Source organism: Glycine soja, chromosome 19, assembly GCF_004193775.1.
Source record: "Glycine soja cultivar W05 chromosome 19, ASM419377v2, whole genome shotgun sequence".
Classification (NCBI taxonomy): Eukaryota; Viridiplantae; Streptophyta; class Magnoliopsida; order Fabales; family Fabaceae; genus Glycine; species Glycine soja.
In genome coordinates, this window is record NC_041020.1 from 46,847,288 (window position 1) to 46,856,548 (window position 9,261).

Here is a 9,261-nt window from a genome sequence, read left to right on the forward strand (position 1 = left end):
AAAGTAGAAAAATTTAATTAAAATTCTATCTTTTTTTTTTGTTTTTGCTATGAACATTAAAACATCTCCCGTGCATGTTGCTTAATGAGTTTCTATAGTTAAGAAACAATTTTTGTAAATTTTCACCGTTAAAGCAAATCTAGGTGGACGTTACATGTAAGTAACGTTTCTTAATTAAGGAATCATTGTTAAACAATAAAAAATGGAAATCCAAAAGAGACTTTTGAAAATCAAAACCTCAATACAAAATCACAATATACAACCTTATAAAGTTGAAAATTTCCAAAGTGAAAAATAAAATACATACTGGGAAATCAAAATGTCAACCAAGAATCGCACATGGAAATCCAAAAATTGGAAAAGACGCAAACTGAAAAATCAAAATACAAATTGTAAAACCCAGAATTAGAAAACTAAAATAGCGCATGCAAACCCAACAAAGACTCCTTTCTTCATTTTCACCCTCATGGGAGGAAAATGTAATGGAAGAAAAAAAGTGAAGGGAGAGTGAAACAAGAAAATGATGTTTAAGGTAGGCATCAAAATTCATAAAAAAAAAAATATGATAAATAAGGGGATTTGGTACACAGGATTGTTAAAAACAAAAGGCAAAAAATTAAAGGAAGAAAATGACAAAACAACTAAGAAGAATAATAAATCAAGTCATGTCCTAGAGAAGTCAAAACACCATCAAGGGGTGCGTCCATTCACAACTCCATGGAGAATTGTGAGAAAACTCATATTGCCAATGAACACCAGCAATCAACACTTAACTAATTCACTTCCCTTGTCTTCTCCAAAATTGTTGATTAAACTGTTTGAGATTTATTTCCTTTTTTAGTTTTAGAATTTCTCATGTTTACTGTGAAGACAATGATTGTGATTGTGCAGTTAAGTTAGATAGTTTTGATGCACAGTTTTTTAGATAGTTTGGTGGATTTCTTCCTTTTCTTTCATCTGATATGAGCTCCTTAGATATAGACAAGAGCTTTCTTCTTACATATTCTTATAGTTTTTATTTTTCTTGGGTTAGGCCTAGTTCTTCCAAGAGTTTTGTTCATTTTTTTTCTCATCAATGTATTTGAAGGTGTGTGGCATAAGATCCTTAGGGGTGAGATGTCAACTTAGTTGGTATCACTGCTCTTAAGGTCATTTTCTAACATGTTTTTTTTTCTTAAAAAAGCATTTAATTAAGTTTGCAAAAGTAAAATGTTAATTAAGAAAAAATGATTGCTTTTGATTTTGAAAACTCAAAAATTAAATTTTAAAAAATCTAATATAAGTCCATTCAAACACGCTATTTCGGACGGGCCGGGAGACAATTTAATGTATATTTAGATTACATGGAGAGAATTCTTTTCTCTTTTTTTTACTGTCAAAACAATTATTCTCTTTTTAGGTATAAAAATTGATCCCCTTATTTGGAATATCAGATTCTATTTCTAATTACCGCACACCTTTTTAGCTACAGTGCTGCTAAAATCCAGGCTGTAGATTTTGACAAAATTCCACACATAATCGTATTTCAGTATGTAAATTTTATTATTCCGACTCACTTTAAATGTAGATGAAATTTAATTTTAATTGATTAAATTTTAAAGTGATTTTATTAGTTTTCTAGTTTGAAAATAGTTCACTTTCAATTTCTATTTTTTTTATACTTTTAGACTTTAGTCCTTTGTAAGAACCAAAAGTTGACTATTTTTAAAGTACGTAAAGAAGACTAAAAAATATTTTAAAATTTGAGACACCAAAAATAAATTTAATCTAAATGTACAAGACCAAAAAAATTCTATATTATTATTAGTATTTTCAAAAATACTAAGAGTCTATTTTTTTTAATCGGCGACACTAGTAGTCACATCAAGATACATTTAAAAAAAGTTATAATATATGAATTTGGGGGGGTTATACATATGCTAAATTTAAAACCATGCATTGCAACTTTTTGTAGTGTTTATAACTTTTAAACTTTAAAATATTTTTATAAATGCTTAATTTTGAGAGAAAAGGAATGAGAAATTTACTTAAGAGATTAATGCTTTTTGAAAATCATTATAAATGACACGCGGTATGTCTATCTTTAGGTGAGCTACAATGGTGAACATCTCTCTCATTACATTGTTGCATTAAATTGAACTCCATTTCTTCCCGCCCCATATTTGAGTGATTAGTGATTAACGTTCATAAATATTGGGTAGGCTTTACCCAAAGTCCCAAACTGAATGGGGAAATCGGCGCGGGATCTACCACTAAAACACAAGGATGGGTTTAGGTGGTCAACAGAGAGAGTGTAAATGAAGATACATTTTCACGGGGTTAGCAGCGCAATGCATCATATTTATGAACTTGACACTAATGTTGATTAGTGGCAACACATTTTTTCAGTTTTTTTTTTAATTTTAAATAGAACTTTATTAGGATTCCTAAATAGCATGTTTTACTTGTCATCTATCTAGGTTTTTTTTATTTTTTTACATTTTGGGACAAGTTTTTTAAAAAATTACCGTAAAAGGTAAATTTTAAATTTTTACAAAAAGAAGTAAGTCGTGTTTTGAAAATAACTTGTTATATATATAAATTAAAGAAGTTGTAATATTAAAACGACTTTTTATTTATTATCTTATTTCTTGTTGAAGTCATGTTTAATAATATATAATATTATAACAATTTTTTCACTTAATTATTGAAAAATATAAAAGAAATGTTTTATTAGGAGCTTAAGTGTGTATATTATAGCAAATCTTATCCCCGGTGATCGATGATATTAGCTTTTGTTAACACATGATGTAAGATGTTGATTCTGCATTTTAGGGTTGAGGTGTCCAAAACAATACGGCTGATTCTTTTTATTTTTTCTTGAGTAGCAGTAACATGCTCTTGGACACTGACGTGAGCAACATTTGTATGTATTGCCACTGTTCCAACCGGGATATTGGGACCATTTGAGCTCCCAAGGTTTAAGGACAAGGGTCTACAGATATAGTTTGGTTTCTTCCATACACATGGCTGCAATTCTGCTATACGCTGGAACAGCTAAGGGGATCAAGCAGCTTCTGTAAGGAAGCTGGGGACCCTTCATTGTGATGGCGACCATCTGTTTAATTTATTGGTAATTCGGTAGGAATCATCAATGGAGGAAATTAAGAGGGTCCACTTGTTTTATGTGATGCACCCCCCCTTGAAGCCTTATATCACAAAAATATAATTTTTATGCACTATACTTATTCCACTTTGGTGCGTGTTATTGAATACTTGCTTTCTATGCATGTCCTTATGTCCCCCTCGTTCCTCTAATACTTAGCAATAACTAGTAAATTCCAATTTCAATGGGCCTTTTTTTCCCCCTCTTTTTCTCTATTTCCGTTAGGAGGGAAGGCGTGGAGGAAACATTATTATAATTGGTATATTTGAAATTTCTTCCTTAGCCCTTATGAAGTCTCTGTTTGATTGTTTATGTGAAACTTGGGGCCAGGAATTACTCAAAAGGACCATTTTAAATAACAGGCTAGCTAGCAAACATATCAAGCGCTCATTTAAGTTTAAGTCTGCATGCAACACATGCAGTGTCTAAGGTTCCTTATATTAATCAAACGATTGGTTCTACAAAGTGACGTACATCTAGATCACTACCCTCTAATTGGACATTGTTTGATTGGTGCACCCATAATTTATAATTGGACTTATCCTTATTTCATTGTCATTCTTCTCCTACTATTGCCAATTATTATTTTCTTCAAGAATTCCGAAGGTAAGGTCAATGACCCTTAAATTGAACGCATTTTTTTTAGGGTCCTAGCTAGAATAGGTTTTCAAGTTCTTATGATCTTTTCTTTATATGATTTTTATATTTGAAACTACCACGTGTATATATATATATATATATATATATATATATATATATATATATATATATATATATATATATATATATATAAATGTATGTATCATTTGGTTAAGAAGTAATCTGGTTGATAAGCGATCCTAGGATTCCTAGCTAATATGCGATGATTGTTATTGGGTTTCAAGTTCCAACAAACAAGAGTGTACATCAAAATTATAAATAACTTAAGGTCTCAAAATAATTATTAAATAATATTTATTGAATTTTATTCGATATTTTTATTACTTATATATAAAAATATATATTCTGGTGATGATGAAAACGGGGGACAGTTTTCTGCTATATATTAATCGGAATCTAAATGGTTGTGTACCTAACTGCATGCTGTATTAGTCCTATGTAAGAATCTCTCGTCACTTATTGAAGCGATGCCATGGTTACAGCTTTAATTTAGTTGTAATTCTAACCATCGCCAAACATTCCTCTTATAATTATAGCAAAAACAACATAAAAACTGAACTACTACTTAATTAATTAATGCATAACTGCACTAAAAGAGCGGCTCAATAAGTAACTGAAAAAGATTAATAGTAATATTTTAAAGCCTAATCCAGAGACCAGAATATTGATGAGAAGTTATAGCGATCAACGATATTCAACGTATTATATCATAGAGGAAAAATAGGATTCCCATGAAGGCATCACTTTGCCAGGGTGGACATTAAATATTTCTTACATATGCAATAATAATAATAAGATCCTTTATATTTAAAATAAGCAATGAAGGAATCGCACACCTTTGGTAATCTTAGCAGTTGAAAAGTAACACAAGTGATTAAGCAATTGACCCGCGATTAAAATTTAGGGTTGATGGGAAACGCTTCCATTCTCAAAGACATGTTTGTACACAAGGAAGCAGTGTGACGTGAAGTCCTAAGGATTCTCTAATCAAAACTACCGTTCCTGGATAAGGTATTTTAATTTATTTATTTATTCTATATTGCACGATGCACATTTACATATGTTCTTTCCTTTGGCGGCACAATACGTCAGTATCTTTAAAATTGTAGTAATTTATATATTAGTAAAACATTTTTCATTATTCTGATCAGTTATAACTCATATGCAACGCATTTCACTTGCTTGCCGTACTCGCCACACTTTATTCAATGTTATTACATATTTTATTCTTGTAATTCAAAAGCTCGGGGAACCTCTGTGGGAAGCACGTGCCTCGTGGATGGAAAATCACGTGGAAATGGTGACCCATGTGGAGCTTCGGCTTTGTCAACCAATAGTGATAAAGTCTTGTGTAGCTTGAATGAAATTATGGCCCACAGGGCCAACTTAATCAGGGTGTTATCTGCTCATAACTCAGGTGCTTAGCTCAAAAGTTTGACAATAATGCATTGAGATCAGCAAATTCAAATTCAAATTTCAGCCACGACATGCACAAAACTGCTCTTTAACTTAATTTTGGTCTCAGCTTATATCAATATGTTCTAAATTAAATGTATATATGGTTGCCAAGAACAAGTATATTGGTGGAGCTGATCAATAAAATCTATTGGAAAGAGGACAAAATAATTGTTTACAGGAATGTGACAAACTGGAGAAGAATCAAGAAGCGAACCGTTTGAGGTGGAATGCTATTTTCTGATATATATTCCCTCACTTGTCATGGCCAAATTAATAGCATGTTTGGATTTTCATTCACACAACTCAATGGTAGATCACAAATGTAATTTTTAGTTGTTTTTGTACATCTTAATATAAAAATTTGATTAAACATAGATCATGAATATATAAATCTACGCTCGCACAAATTAAGTAACTCAAGATGAGTGATGACTACATGGTGATCGAATCAATATATTTTAATAGAAGTCATTTGAGAACTTAGACATCTTCATCATGATTTGATTAACTCTTTTAAAAAAATTGTGGATATTTTTAAAACTGTTTTTAGTTTTTAAAATGTAATTCAAAAGGTTGTTAAGACTGCAGGTGAATGATGGTGTAAGGTGCAAAGTGGAGGGTAAAATTGAAGGAAAAGCTGAATACGATGGGGGGAAAACAATATCTTTTAGCTGTTTCTGTGTTTTTTCAAACATTTATTTTAGAAATAATTTTTTTAATTTATTAGATTTTGGATGAGAAGGATAGATTGTTAAATAGTGTGAAATTGTTTTAAAAAAAGATTTAATTTGCAAAGTAAAAAAGTGAGAAGAGAATTAAATATATAAAATCTTCTTTTGTTCTCCCATCTCTCTGCAGCAAAAAAATTAGAAAAAAGAAAGAAAAAAAACGATAAATAAAGATCAACGATAGAGAGGAATAAAGATAAATTAGAGAGCTAGAGAAAAAAGGATTCCACTCCCTCTTTGCAAAACATTCAACATTTTATTTTATTATTTTCTCTTAATAATGAAAACTAACATTATCACTTTCAATCCTGGAAAGATTTTTTTTTTTTGTCTATCATTATCATTTTTCCTAAACTATCCCTCACCCTCAATCTCATCTCACAATTTTGTAAAACCTATACTATGACTTTTTTTTTTTTTTTTAAACCCTCAACTCTTATTACAAAAAAGCTTTGTTTAGAGACCGAATTAATTGGTCACAAATTCGTAACTTTTAGTTACTAAATCAGTTAGCCACATATTAGTGACAGAAAACAACCATTTTCATATTTTCTAAATATCTGGTTGGTAAATTGGTTTTGTGATCGAATTTATGTATCAATCACCAATGTTGATAAATTTAGTGACCAAATAAATCAATACTAAATTTTCCTTAATAGCTTATAATAGAAAAAAGAATACAATAAAAAATTTAGAGACCAATTTACTTGGTTTTCAGATTATAGTCAACATATTCTGTCACTAATTCAGTAAGAAAATTATAATATCAATTAAATTTGGATTTGGTTACCAACCTAATCATTCAGTCTCTAAAATTAGAGACCACAATATCAATCTCTAAATGCTTGTTAAATGTAAAGACTGTTTTAGCGCCTGAAAATTTGGTGGCAAAATTCCTTCTACAAGATTTGGTTTTCTTTATATTTTTTGCATTCCCACTAAAAAAACTTATTATAATTAATAATGATATAAAAAAAAATCACAATCCTGATGAGATAAATACGAACTAAAATCAAATGTATAACATCAACCATTCACATTGATTAAAGTAACATAAATAACATAAAATCAAAGCATTAAAAGTAGAATTGATTTGGTCTAAAAGATGGAAATTTTCTCAACGTATAATAGTAGGTTCTAAACCATGTTGCGGGTTAATAGAGGGCTAGTGACAGCTACCCAGGAAATCAAATTATTTCTATATATCAAAAGAGAATCAGTAATAGATTATGCTTAAAAATAATCAATATTTTACACTACCAACACAAGTACAATTGAAAATCTAGCTAGTTTTGCAAAAAATAAAAAATCATGGGACCCCAATTTTTTTTCTTTTTCTTTCTCTTTCCATTTATTTCATTGACATTGAAGGAAGAAAGATGATAATGTCTTCTATATTTATTCGATCTACCTCTTTTACTCTAGTTTCAATTTTTATGCTACAAAACATATTGTAAATTTCATTACTCCAACCCATATTTTATAGAATAATGCTATATCCTTGTACTCCATCTTTTGTAAAACATATCTTGTAGTTATGATAAAAGATAGTAGGAAGATTTACAAGATAATCAATTAGGAGGATTTAGAATTATTCTATTTTGTTTCAAGGTGATCAAATCACCAATCAAACTTGACCTACTTTGACATTATTACCAGCAAACTATATTAATTAGGAACTTTTTTTTTTTTTTCTCTTCTATGCTCTTCTCCAACTTAAATAACACAACCCCTCCTCTCCTTTGGGATACAGAGCGGAAGGGAAGGACATAGAGTCATCATCCCTTATCCGTATCTCCCAATAATTGAAAACATAGAGGGGAAAAGTAGGCGTGAAGATTTGTAATGCTGTGCTGTGCCTCATGGCTTGTATACTTGTACTGTAGTCTGTACAGTGTACACTGAACTTTTTTTTTCACATTTTTTTCCGAACCTATCCGATTAAATCAGCCTTTACTAAAGGTTTGCACTTTGAACAATGCATAATTGTGGCACGGATCGGAAAAAGAAAAGCTTGCTCTGTCCTCTGTTCTGTTTATTCCTTTTGCTTACGGGAAAGAAACATATTCCCACTTAAAGCCATTGTCACTACTAATAAAATCGGATCCATCGAGTTCAAGTAGGGATGTTGAAAAAGAGAAACTTCAATTCAAAGTCAAGCATCAGTTTTATATACATTTGATTAATTAAGTAAACATTCCTTTAGCCAATCCACCATATCCATGCACTTGCTCCAACCGCTGAAATCAGATGAGAACATTTTTCTGTTGCAACAACTTTGCTTACCTTATCCTAATGCTTAATAAACTGACAAATAAACCTTTTTCTTATTATAATTACGATAAAAAATGTATTGATAATATTAAGAGTTTGAGAAAATAATGTTTTATGCTCTGACAATGAACAGATTTTTATACTATCTAAGCTCAATTAACTTAAACAATACTTATCATAAAGTATAGTATGATTTTTAATTAGTTAACAGTGTAATTTTTTTTACATTAATGATGCATAGGAATTAAACTGATAGTATAAAAATATTTTATTAAATTTTTTCTTACATTTTTAATCAATTAGAAAAAAAATTATCCTAGATCATAAACCACACTGTATAATGATTGATTAGAAATTATTGTTAATATAAATTTTAAAAATTTATCATACATATTAATTTATAAATAAATAATAATATAATTTTTTGAATAAAGAAATAGAAGATCCACAGTGTCAATCATGTACTCATGTGTATGAAGTTTGTTAAGTATATATTTTCATTTATTTGGTAAATATCAATTGTAGTTTTTTGTTAACAATAATCAATTTCGAGATCTTTCTTTCTTATTTTTCTTTTTTAAGCACTAACCTTATATCTCCCGTCTATTAAGTAAATGTATATTGTAGAAACTTCAATCGGCAGCAACTCAAACGTGCAAGTTCATTTATCAGTTGAAAACTTAATACATTATTGTGTTCATCTTATAACCAAACGATGTACTGGCCTGCTGCTACATATAATTCTTATACAGTATTTAACGAAATTCTCAGTTTTATTTGATTTTCACCATGTCTGCAGCTCTTGAACAGTACTGGAGTCCTTGTGGTGCGGAATCTGTGATTCCAAAATTTGAAACATTGGGACATTGATGTTTCTCTATGGTTGTTTTATGAGAGCCCATCAACCATTCTTGTCGATGCATCATATGCTATCTAACTATGTCAACATCAAAGCCATTTCCAGTTCTCAAAGCCGCCTATTGTTTTTATTTTCTT